The 14,215-nt window shown below is 49.0% G+C and overlaps 2 long non-coding RNA genes across 2 annotated transcripts; one reads left to right on the top strand and one right to left on the bottom strand.

The window, feature by feature from the left end:
• Positions 1-4,985: 4,985 nt before the first annotated feature.
• On the bottom strand, positions 4,986-9,791 carry LOC134736971 (uncharacterized). The gene is made up of 3 exons (XR_010121478.1): positions 9,728-9,791; positions 7,687-7,830; positions 4,986-5,079 (listed from the first exon to the last, which is right to left on the bottom strand). It is a non-coding gene; the product is annotated as an uncharacterized lncRNA (long non-coding RNA).
• A 96-nt stretch (positions 9,792-9,887) lies between these two features.
• Positions 9,888-10,892, top strand: LOC134736970 (uncharacterized). The gene is made up of 2 exons (XR_010121477.1): positions 9,888-10,058; positions 10,593-10,892. It is a non-coding gene; the product is annotated as an uncharacterized lncRNA (long non-coding RNA).
• Positions 10,893-14,215: the final 3,323 nt, after the last annotated feature.

Here is a 14,215-nt window from a genome sequence, read left to right as displayed (position 1 = left end):
CCTGTTCTTCCAAACCCACGAAGGTCAAGATCTCAGAGAGACGTCTCTATGTGCCTGGCCTCTAAGCACCAGACAGCGGAAGGGAAGCTTCCCACAGCCAATCTCGCTGTCCAAGACGCCAAGTAGAGCTTTACATCCTGGGGATCAACGGAGAGCAAGTTAGGCGACGCTTTACCGAGCGGCCTGGAGACCTGCATCGGAATCTCCCTTTGATCTTTCGGGGAGAACTGATGTCATGCTCTTCCCTTCCTGAGAATTGAACAAAGGTATTTGAGCATGGTATGTTTCACAGGGGAAAACAAAGACACGATTACAGACTGAAATAATCCCGGTAAACAATTATTTCATAGAATTATGAATATACAAAGATTTCCAACTCACCTCTCCTAAGACTCTTAAAGTGCTGGAATTCTGAATAGTAAAACAGACAATGGGAGATATTCAGAAGTTCAAATAAATAAAAACAATCATTTTCCTTTGCAGCGGCAAATAGTTCAGTAAATATATGGGAACGCTGAGACAGTCCCATGAAAAACATTAATTAAGTAAATTCTATGGGGCTGGGGGTGGGGAAAGCAGACTCAGGAGGAATCCTGGGCCTTGGGGACACCTGACTCTTCTTTAAAGGCAACCCACCCTGCAGGCAGGACCAACAGGGCCACGCCAGCCACAGCACCACTTTCATCTTAGAAGGTCCTGGGTTCCACAGACCTCAGAGATCCGATGACACCGAAACTCAGAAGATGGCAGAACATTCTAGATGGGAGGGGTCTGTCAAGGGGGATAATCTTGTGTCATAAGCACCTGACTGTGGTTGGAGTTGGTCAGGGCTGTGCCAGGTGCAGAAGAGCCTATGGGGGTTGGGGGACTGCCTCAGATTTCTGTAGAACACGATCAGAATATATCCCTCTAAATTTTCTTCTGTACAAAGCACTGTGCCCATGAAGGACAAACAAGAATTCCTGTTTTTTTCAATTTAAGATGACATCTACCTCTTGTTTCTTCTCATTTTTGATGTTTGTCTTTTCTTTTTTTGTTAGCCCTGCCAAAGTGACCCTTCCCATCAAAAGCCAGATCCTGGGCTTCCATCCTCTAGAAACCCCTTCCTCAGGCTGGAACCTGACTTGCTGTTTGGAGCTAAGTTGCTGATGACTAACGAATGGCCATACATTTTTCCCTTGCTCATAGCACCATCTCATTCGCGGGAGCGTGCTGAGGGTCAGTAAGGAGAGGACTGGGCTGGAGCCTGCAGCCCCTGCAGGTGTGGGAACTCCCCCGGTCACCTCCTCGCAGATGTGGGCCTGGCAGATGTGGCTCAGACATCTATGGTAGCCACAAATGCTGTTTTACTTGTATGTACTTCGACTGTTTTAAGTGACATTTTAGACAATTAGAAGCTACCTGTCACAAAATGCCTATTGCAGTGATCTGCCAGCCAGTGGATTTTGTTTTGGAGTCAATGAGATGATGGAGAACCTTATGGCCGTCTCTCTCCTGGAGCGGAGCCGACATTCCATAAATTCATTAGCATTTTGACCCAGTGAGTTTTTACTCCCATGATGGTAATGCCTCCCTCTCACTCTTTCCACTTTCTGGTTGATAAGGCCCTAAAAGTTCTTATTGGAATCTGCAGCTGAAGATTCCAACAAGATTTAAGCCTTGCCGGATCTGAGCTTGGGAAAAGCAGGCATCCCTGTTGTTTGGGACACACTGGGAACCTGGGGTGTGGCATCTCATGTGTGCTCAGTGGACCTGCACTATCCGGAGCCCAAAGTACGGTCAGAGACCAGGTGAGGCTCCCTGGGGGATTCCAGAGACTCCCCTTCGTCTCACCAGAGGTGAGGCTGGGTCTGCTGAGTAGAGGTATGGGACGAATTATTAACAAATGTTTGTGGACGACCTGAGTGGCAAGCTGTCTTCATCATCCTGCAGCAGGCAGTGGTATGCAGAGCCACCTTGGACTGGCTCCTGACACCCAGTGGGGAAATACACTCAGGAACGTTTACACCACAGGAATCAGCATGTGCTACAAACCAGGGGCTTTCTCCCATCGAGAGAGCTCTCACCAGCACGGCACTGCGACTCTCAGTCATAGAGTCAGGGCGGAGTTCAGAGCTCAGGTCAAATGAAGCCGGCCCCTCCAGACTCTAATAGAGGGGGTCATTGGGATGCTCCAAAGGGCGTGGTCTGATCTATGCAACATCCGTGTAAAAACCAGTTGTCTAATAACAGGCCTCCAGCTTATTTCTTAAATCTCAGCATCTCTTTAAGCCAGCTTCCTAAAGGTGTTAACTTCAGGATAAAAGGTGAGGGGAAAAAGTGCAGCCTTTCATCTTTTGCCTGTCAGAAGTCCTACATTCCCACTGTGAATTAATATGTCCATGTTTGCTTTTTCTCTTTGGCCTTAAATGCATAACAAATATTTTTTAGAGACAGACCAATAGGAAAGGATTTAGAATACTGTTTGTTTCAGAACCAGGTAGCACTTAAGGAAAAATAGACGTAGTGTTCCCATATATTCTTGGGAAATTCTTAGGGTTACTTAACATCCTCTAGTTAGATCCAGTTAATTAAAGCCAAATAATTCTAAACCTTCTCCCTAAATTATCTGGATATTTCAAATAGACACAGTATTTGGATCTAAGCTATGTGGTACAATTCACTGGCCCACATTATTTTTCTTGTGAAGAATTAGTAAATGAACCACATGTGAATCTTTTGTGCTTTACTAGTCCTTCTGTGTAATACTCTGGACTAACTTCCCACAAGACAAAAGCTTTCTGAGTCCATCTTGGTCCCCAGAGACTTGCTGTCTTGTTTTTGATTCTCCTTGTAACAATTTGGGGTTGGCTAAAGGAAAACCCACTATTTTTGATTTCTGACTCCCCAGCTCACCAGCATATCAAAATAGGCCTGCACAGATAAATGTCACCATGGCGCCAGTTGCTGGCGCCAGAACAGAGCCACTCGGCCATCAAGAGTCAGATCTGAGCCCTTGCTCCCCTTGCTCAGCTAGCCGGGAAACTGCAGGACACCAACCCTGCGCTGCCCCTGACCCAAATGGCCACGCTCCCCACTGCCCTGCTCTTCTCCAACAAACTGTGTGGAGAGCGGTGGCTGCACTCCACCTTGTCTTTAAGGAAACCTTTGGATGCTTTCTCCTTAGGAAGATTAATACATGAGGCCACGGAGTACGTGAGGCCATTCAGCACATTCCTGAAGTGGGATCAAAACGAGATGTTTGCGGGCTGCAGTGATCTGAGGCAGAGCAAGGGTTTCCCCCAGGCCAGAGAGATGGTCCTCAGGGCGGGTGCTGCTGCCTTGACACTGCAATGACCTGGAGAGTGGCACTCCTGGGCAAGGCGATGGAACCTGCTGTCAACACTCAGGTACAAAGGACAAGAGTCATCGAAACAGGGGCGACTCACTCACCTACAAGCAAGCTCTAATACACAGCTTCAGAGAAGAAGATCCAAGGACGCACCCACAGTTCTCTGTGATCCTCTTTCCCCAGCAAAGGAGAGTAAAGTACAGGAACAGCAGCCCTGGCCCCTGGAGAAGAGCTTAGGGCAGCAACTACAGATTCATGTGGATCAGCTGCAGAAAAGGAAAGGGTTGGGGATGTGTCACCCACAGCCAGGAGTCACCTGAACTACAGCTCGGATGTGGAGACTTGGGTGGAATCACATTGCTGTGGCCCGGGACAATTTATTGGCCATATGACATCACTCAGTTTGATAAGTCACTTGGCATTCTTTATAGGATTCAGCATGCCATCCTCATGCTGCCAAAATAGATTAAGACGGAATCTCAAATGACATCAATTCCCTGCTATCCCCCAAGAGGTAGCAGGAAGGACGAGGAGAGCGACAGCTGCCTGATAGCTCACTGCAGCGAAGCGGGAGTGAGACACAGATGCGCCTTGAGAATGAAATGTGTTGAATTTGTCCATACCAAACGAGGGCTCAAGGTGAAGATTTAGGGACCTCCTTCCTGAAATGGGAGGAGCACTCACTTGATGTTATTAGGAGCCAACATTTTATTAAGGACCTAGTATCTTTTATAGGTGCCATAGATAGAAATTAAAGTTCTATTACATTTCTTCGTCTGGTCTTTTTGGCTCTGCACTTTCTGAAACAGTGGTTCTTCAATTTAGCCTGCAACAAATTATCTGAAGAGCTTGTTAAAAGTATGGATACTCAGGACACATCATCAAAGAAGCTGACTCCACAGGTCTAGGTGGCGCAGAACTCTTCACCGTTGTGGGGCTGTCAGTGAGTTTGGAGACCACCCTTTGAGAAACCCAGCTCAAACACAGGGATCTGAATGGGATGCTGCAGGGAGATGCCATAGGGAGATGCCACAGGGAAGGCTCCCCAGGAACCAGCTCTGGAAGGGAGCCTGGTGGCTAGGAGAGGGTCCACACCTGCAGGTGAGGCAGAGGGAGAAGGTGAGTGGCCTCATGGGCCCCCAGGGAAACTAAAGCTGGAGGGCCCTTCCGAGGTGTCCAGAGCTGTGGAGCAAGGGCTGGGTGGTACGAAGACCCCACATGGACTGATCTAGGATGTAGGCAGCTCCTGGAACTGTGGCCTTGAGTGAGGCAGTTTTGTTCTTCACCTGAGAGAATTCCCAGGGTTGACTGTGAGGACTCAAGGAGTAGGGACTCCCATGGCTGGGGACTCAGCCCTTCACCCCGGGACAGGGAGTCCCATGGCTGGGGACACAGCCCTTCACCTCGGGGAAGGGACTCCCATGACTGGGGACACAGCCCTTCACCCTGGGGCAGGGGTATCGGGGTGGTACTCTCAGTGGGGCTGCATGTGGAGGCCCTGCCTCTGCCGAGTGTTCTCCCCCCTGGGCCTGTCTGCCTTCCCCTCTGTCTCACTCTCCCTCCTCTTCCCTTCCTTCCTTCTCTTCAGCTTCTTTCTCCCTTTTCTCCCTAGTCTTCTAGACTCACATTTTCTTAATTTAAAATTAACCCCTTGCCTTTTGTTCACAGTTCCTCTTTGTACCATCTTCTTCTCTTGATGGCTGCAAATAAACATCCTTATCTCTCCTATGGCCTATGGTTTCCTTGAGCTATGAGTGATGAATAAATTCCTCATCACTGATCATACAATGCCATAGTGCAATCATTTATTTATTTGTCTCCAGTGGGGTCCTGTTTTCTCCAGTAAAGGACGTATGCTCATTAAAATCCAGACTTAAATTCTATATTAGGAAATCTAAAGCCTGCTCTCTTTAAGAATAAGCCAAGAATACCCACTCCCCTGAACTGGCGCAGGACTTGTGCTGACCTGGGCAAGGCCCACCCATGTGGAGCAGGTGAACTGAGGACACCTGGGGGCAGCTCCCCTTGGCTCCTTGTGGTACTGGGAGATCGCATTGGCACCTGTGTTTAATGAGTCACCTTATAGTAAGTCCAGCTTGAGTCATTGACAGATATAATCAAACGAATCATATGTGGATCTCATTAAGCAGAGGGGAGCCCTGATGGGCACTTTCGGGGAGGCTGAGAACGAGTGAATCACAGGCATGCCAAGGAAGAAAATGCAGACTCAAGGCAGAATAAAGGCAGTGACTTGTGCTGGGAAAGAGTCCCTCCCGTTCTGACTTTTCTCAGGGCATATGCCTGAGGCACCCCCCAGTGTCCTCCACAGTCACTTTATTCTGTTCCGGCGTTCGGTCAACACAGCGCTGGGGCCCTTACTGTGATGTAGGCACTGTTCCGGGGGCTGGAAATCCAGAGGCTTCAACACAGAAGGACTGCACCTGGGCCGAGGGATGAAGGTGGAGACGGCCCCACATGTGGCCCTGCGGCTTGTGCAGAGCTCCTGCGGCAGGACTGCTGGAGGAACACCTGCAGAGAGGTAGCGGGGCTCAAGCCATCACAGCTGCTTCTACTTTTTATAGTGAGAGCATCCTAGGGATGGAGATAGAGTGGTTCTCACTGATACGTTTATTCTACAGATGGGGAAACACAGGCACTGGAGCTTGAGGGACTTCCTCATCACACAATTCTTTCCCACTAGGGCCGAGACAGATGTCATCATGGGTGGCATGGTGACCCCACGACTCTCTGCTACCTTCCTACTTAGAGACTGGAAATTCAACCTCCAGGAGTTGTTGGCGAGACAGGCCATTCCTGGGACCACAGTAGGCTTGGGTCAGAGTCAAGTTTCTACAAGAGACAGCTCGTAAGTAACTTAACTCATACAGCCCTGATGGCATTTGGCATTTGCAAACTTGTATTGTTATTATTATTATTTCTTCTTTACAAAGGTGTCCTGTATCCTAAGCTATGTCCTGAGTCCGAGGGGGGAGATGCTTCACGTTTCAACTCCTATCAAGGTTAACACCTTCTAAGGTGTGGGTGTGCAGTGCCGATGTCCAGGCGTAACTACTGAGAGCTGAGTAGACTTGCTTCAAATCAATTTGCACAGGACATGCCCAATGTTGTTAATGATTGTAGCACAGGGAGCACTGGTCAGAGATCACTGGCGCACAGCTGGAAGCAGAGCTCGGTGATACCAGGAGGAGGCCGTAAGCCAGAGAAGGCAGGTGGCCTTGAGAAGCTGGGAGGGGCAAGGAGACTTCTGCCCCGGAACCCCCCAGGAACCAGTCCTGCAGCACATATTAGACCTCCGGCCTCCAGAACTGTAGGATAAGCAACTTGTGTGCTGTAATTCGTTACAGCAGCCACGGGAAGCGAATATGCTATCCATTTTAACAGAGCACAAATCATGTGAAGAACACGTTTTATTTTACAATGCAGTGATCCCAGTGTTTCCGTGGTTTCTTGTAAATCACGCCACCTTCCCTGGCTGGGAAAATGGGTAGATGCTTAGATTTGGGGCCATCATCGGAAAGTGTAGGTGGATTTTATTTTTAGCTCGGGGTGGTCATGTTGCCTACAGAACCATTTAGAAGAGAAAGAAAGAGAAGCTAGTAAAAAAATGAAAATAGGAAGAAAGGAGCAGGAGAAAGAGGAAATGAAGAGAGATGGAGAGAGAACCTGAAAATGAAGGGCCTTGGTATGAAACAACTGGGAGGAAAGTTTCCTTGTCCTCTGAGCATTTGCTGATGCAGGCCATGGTTCCCCGCACTGGCCGAGGCCACACTGTGTCGTGATGGTGAGTGTGGCCTTTGGAGCATGACCAAACCTCACCTCTGAGCGTTTGCTGATACAGGCCACGGTCCCCCGCACTGGCCGAGGCCACACCGTGTTGTGATGGCGAGTGTGGGCTTTGGAGCATGACCAAACCTCAGACCAACACTGGACTCAGTTTCCTCCTCTATAAAATGGATCTAGTGACAGTGTACATCTCGTAGGCTTGCTGTGAGGATGAACAGCACTTAGTGGTGTGACTGGCACATAGTAAGTCAGTGGAAAACGTTGGCTTTTACTTACTTAAAACAAACAAACAAACAAAAAAAAAAACCATGAGTTGTGATGACATTTGACCGTGCTGAGAGATTTTTGCAAAGAAGATCCTTGTAGAAGGTGGACTCACTCCAGCACCAAGGAGTATAGACCATCAGATATAAGGAGACACGGCACACATTCCAGCCTGGAAAGGGGCTATTCTCTTGTCACACACTTTGAACAGGTTTCAGGTGAAAAAACCAAACAGCAAAGAAGCAGTGGAATGGGCATGCATTTGTGTGAGTGTGTGCTTGTCTTACTGTGGTTTCCAAATGCCTTGAAGCAGAAACTTTACCCTCCAATAGACTGCTTCGGCTTTGGTTTTGGTCAAACTCACCACGCTGCAAACATCTACTCCTGATGTATTTACTCTTTCACTCTTTCCAATCCTCTGTTCATGTTGGCTGCAAGATAACACAAAAGGTTAAGTTTACAGTGATCCACAGTCGTAAAGTACTGTGCCAAAGTAACAAGATTAATACCTTTTTGACAGAGTTTAATAATATGGTTTTATAATATTTAATTTTGTTCAGCAAATGTCTCTCAGTAGGAAGCCTTTTTCCCTTTACTTACCTGACTTTATTGCTTTAAAACAATTTAATTCCTATTTCCTGGCACAAAGAACTTATTATGTAGACATGTTGTGATCTGATTCTTATAGGCCTTTGAGGGGTGGATTAACTTCCAGTTAATTTGGACATCCAAACAATTTTGACAGGCAGAGCTGTGAGCCTACTGCAAATGAGGGTTGTTAGATCTGGGTGTATCTTATTTTACAGATAATTGACAGAGAAACGTTGTGTTTTGCTTCAAACAACAGGGGTTCTTTCCAGTTGTGTTTTCCTGGCGTTGGAGGTGGGCATCGTTAGCCCTGTTTCCTTGTCTCCCCTGTCGGTTTCTGAATATAGCTCACACCTAACTGCCCCAATTACCTCTCTAACCCCCCAAACAATGATTTACCATCCATTAGGAAATTCCTAGTGGAGTCTTCTTGCTAATATCCTAGTGATAAAACCAATAAAAGTAAATTGGTTCTGTGGAATATACTGTGATGAGGCTACAGTTCTCTTCCTACAGTGAGAAGGAGAAGGAATTCAACTTGCCCCAAAGGGCATCGTCAGCAGTTGCAAACAGCCTCTCGTAAGTGTGTAAAATGACTTTTTTGAATGATCTACACGGTGTCCTCAGAACCATTACACTTAAGGGAAAAAACGGACTCTGGACCCGTGGCTGCCTGGCCTCCTCACTCCCGCCCTGGCTCTGAGCCCCGCAGTGGCACTCTGTGGCTTCCTGGGGCATGGCAGGAAATAGAACCATTACACTTAAGGGAAAAAGTGGACTCTGGACCCGTGGCTGCCTTGCGTCCTCATTCCTGCCCTGGCTCTGACTCCCACAGTGGCCCTCTGTGGCTCCCCGGGGCATGGCAGGAAATAGGTGCCTTACGCAGCTGGCAGGAGGGGCAGCCCTGGAGACCGACAGGGAGGTGCCTGAGACCCGTCCACGGCTCTGCACTGGTAACACTGAACCTGGTAATCAGATGGGACCTGGCTCTGCCTGTCTCTCCCTCCCCATCTTTGCTCCCCAATTCCTTTTCAACATGTAGCCCGATTGCAGAGGCCCAGCTGCGGTCATTTCAGAGGAAAACTCCAGTGAAGACATCAGGGTTAGGGAAAAAAGATCAGAAAGAGGCCAACAGGATTTCTGAGTGACAAGACTCTAAGGTTTAACTGCAGCTCTAAAAAGGGTGTAGGAGGGCACAGTGACCATACATCACTTTTAAATGTGTATAACAGTAGCTTATGTTGAACTCTTCCTATGAGGTACTGGCACTGTGCAGAAGGTTTCGTACACATCATCTCTGTCTCCCTCAAAAAACACTATGGTTTGCATTCTGTTATTATCCACATTTAATTGAAGGGGCAATTTTAAAAGATCACACGAGTAGTCAGCGAGAGGACTAGTTTTTACGTGAGATACGTTTATTCCAAGAAGAATAAGTATGGAAAAGAAATGAGTAAACACATCTAGCAGTCTCTGCATGTGAGCTCCAGCCTTTGGAGGAGATCCACCCAGATCCTCCAAGCGAGACACTCGTCTCCAGCCTGCGGGGTCCTAGGGCTCCCCTTCTCCAGGAATTGTCCCCCAATGAAGGAGCTGCCTTGCCAGGGTTAGGGCCTCTCCCCGGGGGCACCCACATTCACTGACCTACTGCTACAGGGATTCAAGGCCCCGTCCCACCCAGATTTGGGATGACTCCGTAGCAGGTCAACTTCTCTCTCGGCCCAGTTCTGCTTCTCTTACCTTTTTAAAGGTGCTATTCCCAAGAGTTCTCCACACACCCCTGCACACTCATCTCCATCTCAGAGTCTGTTTCCTGGGGAATCTGACTGAACAATTCATGGGCGGGGCAGTCGTAGGTCACAGACTCTAAACTGGGATTTTGGAATTGGATCTCCTGCTGGCCAGTTGGAAGTGAAAATGTACCATTGGTGGTGGATGAGGTGCTGATGGCCCTGATATGCAGGGGGGCATTGCTAAAACTGCACAAGGATGAACTGAGGCAATGCACCATGGAAGAGAACCATAAGTGCCACATCTCAGGTGTGTGAGAGGTGCTGGGGCAGGAGTCATGGTAAGGGGCATGGAATTGGATGACTTCTGCTGGGAGTCACAGAGGTATCAGAGGCAGCCAATGAAAGCCTGGAGGTGCAGTGTGAGTGCTGCAAGGCCTCCTGGGAAGCACAGAGTGATAGGGTTTGGCTGTGTCCCCACACAAATCTCATCTTGAATTGTAGCTCCCATAATTCCCACGTGTCACTGGTGGGACCTGGTGGGAGGTAACTTAATCACAGGGTGGGTCTTTCCCATGCTGTTCTTGTGATAGCGAATAAGTTTCATAAGATCTGATGGTTTTATAAAGGGCAGTCCCCCTACACACACTCTCTTGCCTGCCTCCATGTAAGATGTGGTTTTGCTCCTCCTTAGCTTTTCACCATGATTGTGAGGCCTCCCCAGTCATGAGGAACTGTGAGTCCATTAAACCTCTTTCCTTTATAAATTACCCAGTCTTTATTAGCAGCGTGAGAATGGACTAATATAGAGAGAGAATCTCATCTTCCTCCAATTGCACAGCATCCCCTAGGAACTCTCCGTCTTTTGCTCCTAGGCCCTGGACCAGTAGCTAGGATCCGGGCTCAGCATATCCCAGCCATGAAAGTGCTGGGCCTCGGAAGGGAGGAAGCACATGACTCAGCAGCACAGCCGAGAGCTGAGTCAGCAGGGCCAGCAGAAGCTGGAAGAGGAGATGTGGACATGGATCCCCGGAAGCTGGATCAAAGGGAAATTCAGGACCTGAAGTTGGGCAAGGAAGAGTCTGGCAAAGATAAACCATGTTGATAAACCCTTCCCTGCACTGATCAAAAAATAAATTCCCAGGATCAGGAATAAAAGAAGGATTATCACTACAGATCCTAGGGAATTAAGGGGATAAAGAGGGAATATTATGAAAAGGTTTATGCCAACAAACTTAACAACACTTAGATGATAGGAACAAGTTCCCTGAAAAACTATAAATGCCCATAGGGAACGTATTGGGGAGTGGACATAGGAATCTCCGAGAAGCTCCTTGGTGACGGTTCTCAGTAGGTCTGCCCTGGCGGACAGAAGCCCATCATGGAGTTAGACGTGCTGACAGCAACTACACAACCAGGAGCGACAGATGCCAAGTGGCAGCACTCAGGCATTTTTGTTACTAGCGGCCCATTTGGAGGGGTAGCTCAGGGCCTGAACTGCAGAGAGAGGTTTTAGAGAAACACGTACATTTTCAAAGACATGTAGTATTTAAGGCTGGGTGTGGTGGCTCACGCCTGAAATCCCAGCACTTTGGGAGGTGGAGATGGGAGGATCACCTGAGGTTAGCAGTCTGAGACCAGCCTGGCCAACATGGTAAAACCCTGTTTCTACTAAAAATACAAGAATTAGCTGGATGTGGTGGTGGGCACCTGTAATCCCAGCTACTTGGGAGGCTGAAGCAGGAGAATGGCTTGGACGTGGGAGGTGGAGGTTGCAGTGAGCCGAGATTGCCCCACTACACTCCAGCCTGGGTAACAAGAGCGAAACTCCATCTCAAAAAAAAAAAAAAAAAGAGTATTTAAATAGAAAATAAATGGGGAGCCAAGGAGGTGCCACACAGTTTGTGCTATCAGAAGAAATCCAGGGTGGCTTGGCGCAGGTCCTCCAAGCAAGCATCATAGCTTCTCTCCCTGTTTCTGGGCCTGAGCCCATGGACGGAAGAAGAGGGTGGTCCCTGAAAGAGGCCTCCCGTAACCCAGCAGATGTTCCTAACAACGATTCCAACACATCCCACAGGGCTCTGCAGCCATTTGCCCAGGTGGTCACACCCTGAGGAAAGAGGAATAGCAAGCACAGCCAGGGAGATGTTTTGCACCCAGGGACTGAAGTGTTGTCTATGTTAGAATAGGGGGTGGAGATCAGGCAACACGTGGCGTCCTGGCTGAGGACTGGCTCACCTGGACCCCCCGGGTCCACAGGCCTGCCTTAAAGCCATATTCCTGGCCCTAATATACAAGGGGACCAGGCACACTTGGCCGTTTCGCTTCCCCTCTGAGGAACTTCAAGTGGAAGACTCAAAAATGTCCAGTGACTCCCTGACCCCGGCCATGCAGTAAATAAAAACAGTATCGTTTCCCAGTGGAGATGGTGAAAATCAGTGCCACTCGTAAAGATGGCAAGGATGCGAGCATGGTGGCCCCAGCCTATCTCCATTTAATTCCCCAGTCCCTTCCCTGCAAAACAAGACAGATGCTGGAAGCTGACAGTAGATGAGCCTGACCACAGGCCTGGCTGAGTAGTGGCCCCATCGCAGCTCCTGGGCCACAGGCAGTATCATGACAAGATAAAGGGTGCAAAAATTTCCATGCCTGCTGCAGCGTAAAATGTTAGGCAGCTCAATGGCCAAGGACATGCTGAGCGTCCCATTTAAAGTAAAGAATAAACACTCCATCCTGCCACAAAGAAGCAGGTGCAGTGCGTAGTAGGCCTCCTTGGATTCCACAGGCAGCATAGACTGTACCTGTGAGTGGTCCTCCCCCAACCAGTTTTCTGTGGAGCCTAGAGCAGGAAACAGCTATTCCGCATGCCCAGGCTGCGGTATAAGCAACCGAGCACTTGGCAGCTCCCATGGCATTAGAGATGTCACTGCTGGGAGAAGACGCAATGGGAGAATCTCAGGGCAATCCCCTAGGATTCCAAGAAGGCCATGCCATCTGCAGCAGAGAATTACATGCCTGTTGACAAACAGGTCCTGGTGTTCTACTGGGTTCCAGTGGAAACAGAGCACTTGGCCATTAGACACAGAGTGACCTCGCAGAGACAACTGCAGGTCACAGACCCACCACATCAAAGATTTGCGTGGTCCAGCAATCCATCGTGTGGATCATGCACATGAAGAACCACAGGGCACAAGCAGGCTGCACAGTCAGGGAGCCGGGGTCCTGGGACTTTCGTGACTGTTCCAACACCGCCACTCCCTCATCCCACGCTTAGCGCCATGTGGAGGGTCACGTACAACCAGCTGGTGGGGAGGAAAGGCCTGAGCACTCGCTTTATGAATGAGTTGCTTTGATCCCGATATGTAGGTGCCACCCAAAAGTATCTGAGCACGGCACTTGGGTCTTCTGCCTGAGTGATGTTGCGTGACCTGGCCAGGAATGTCCTCCCAGTGGGCGAGGCTGCGGGGGAGTCCATGGCCGTCCACTTGTTGTGGAACAAGAAGCGGCTCAAAGTCAGAATAAATTTTGAGAAAATGAAAAGACACCTGGGCGATGGCAAACAGTCTGGCTGGCTAGTCAGGGGCTTGGAAGGGGAGAAGCTGGAATACTGGGGACAAGGAAATCTTGGCTTGTGGCTGGACATACGGAGTGGGCACAAAGTGCAAGTATCTTTGTGTGGAATATTAGTATTCAACAAACAACAGCCATCAGGGAAGAGGCACTAAAACCTAAAGAAGACACAAAACCACAATGCTGGCCCAATGGCACCTGAACAGGGTAATGCTGTTGGCAAGGGTGGGAGTCATGCATTGGGTCTCAGGCTTCTAGTACAGCCAACATGCCACATTAGCAACAGAAACCCATGCTTCACCCCCAAAATGCTCCCTATCTCGAGGACACTTACCAGCCACTAAGTGGCAAGTTGACTGCACTGGATTCCTTCTGGAGGAGAGGGGCAGAGATTCATCTGGACTGGGATGGACACACATTACAGGGATAGGATAAGACTGTCTTCCCTACCTGCAGGCTAACATAAGGTGGGATCCGCTAACACACAACATGCCATCATATCTCCTTGGATGAAAGCCACATCTCACCAAAGAAAGTCGGCGGGAGGCACAAGATCATGGCAGCCACTGGTCCATCCCAGTGCCATCAACCTGATGGAGAACTCGTTGGCTTGAAGATGAATCCCTGGGGCATCTGTTGGAACTCTGCCCAGCTTTGATGGTAAATGGGCAAGCACAGCAGTTACATGCTAAGAAGAGCATAATTATCACAGGTGGGAATATGGTTTTCTCCACATCGATAAGCCACCCAGGGCAGCAGGGGTGCTGGCCAGGCTGAGGGCTGCCATGCATGTGTGGAGTAGCCTCAAGGCCACTGCAGTAGCAAAGGTCAGAACTTCTGGGGGCTGATTCTTAGTGAACCTGTCTTATGATACATGATTGGAACTGCTTTTGAAAAATTAGAAATACCATTTCTGGAATTGTTATTT

Source organism: Symphalangus syndactylus, chromosome 6, assembly GCF_028878055.3.
Source record: "Symphalangus syndactylus isolate Jambi chromosome 6, NHGRI_mSymSyn1-v2.1_pri, whole genome shotgun sequence".
NCBI lineage: Eukaryota > Metazoa > Chordata > Mammalia > Primates > Hylobatidae > Symphalangus > Symphalangus syndactylus.
The sequence above is the reverse complement of the archived record's forward strand: the minus strand, read 5'-3'. Positions and strand labels throughout refer to the sequence as shown.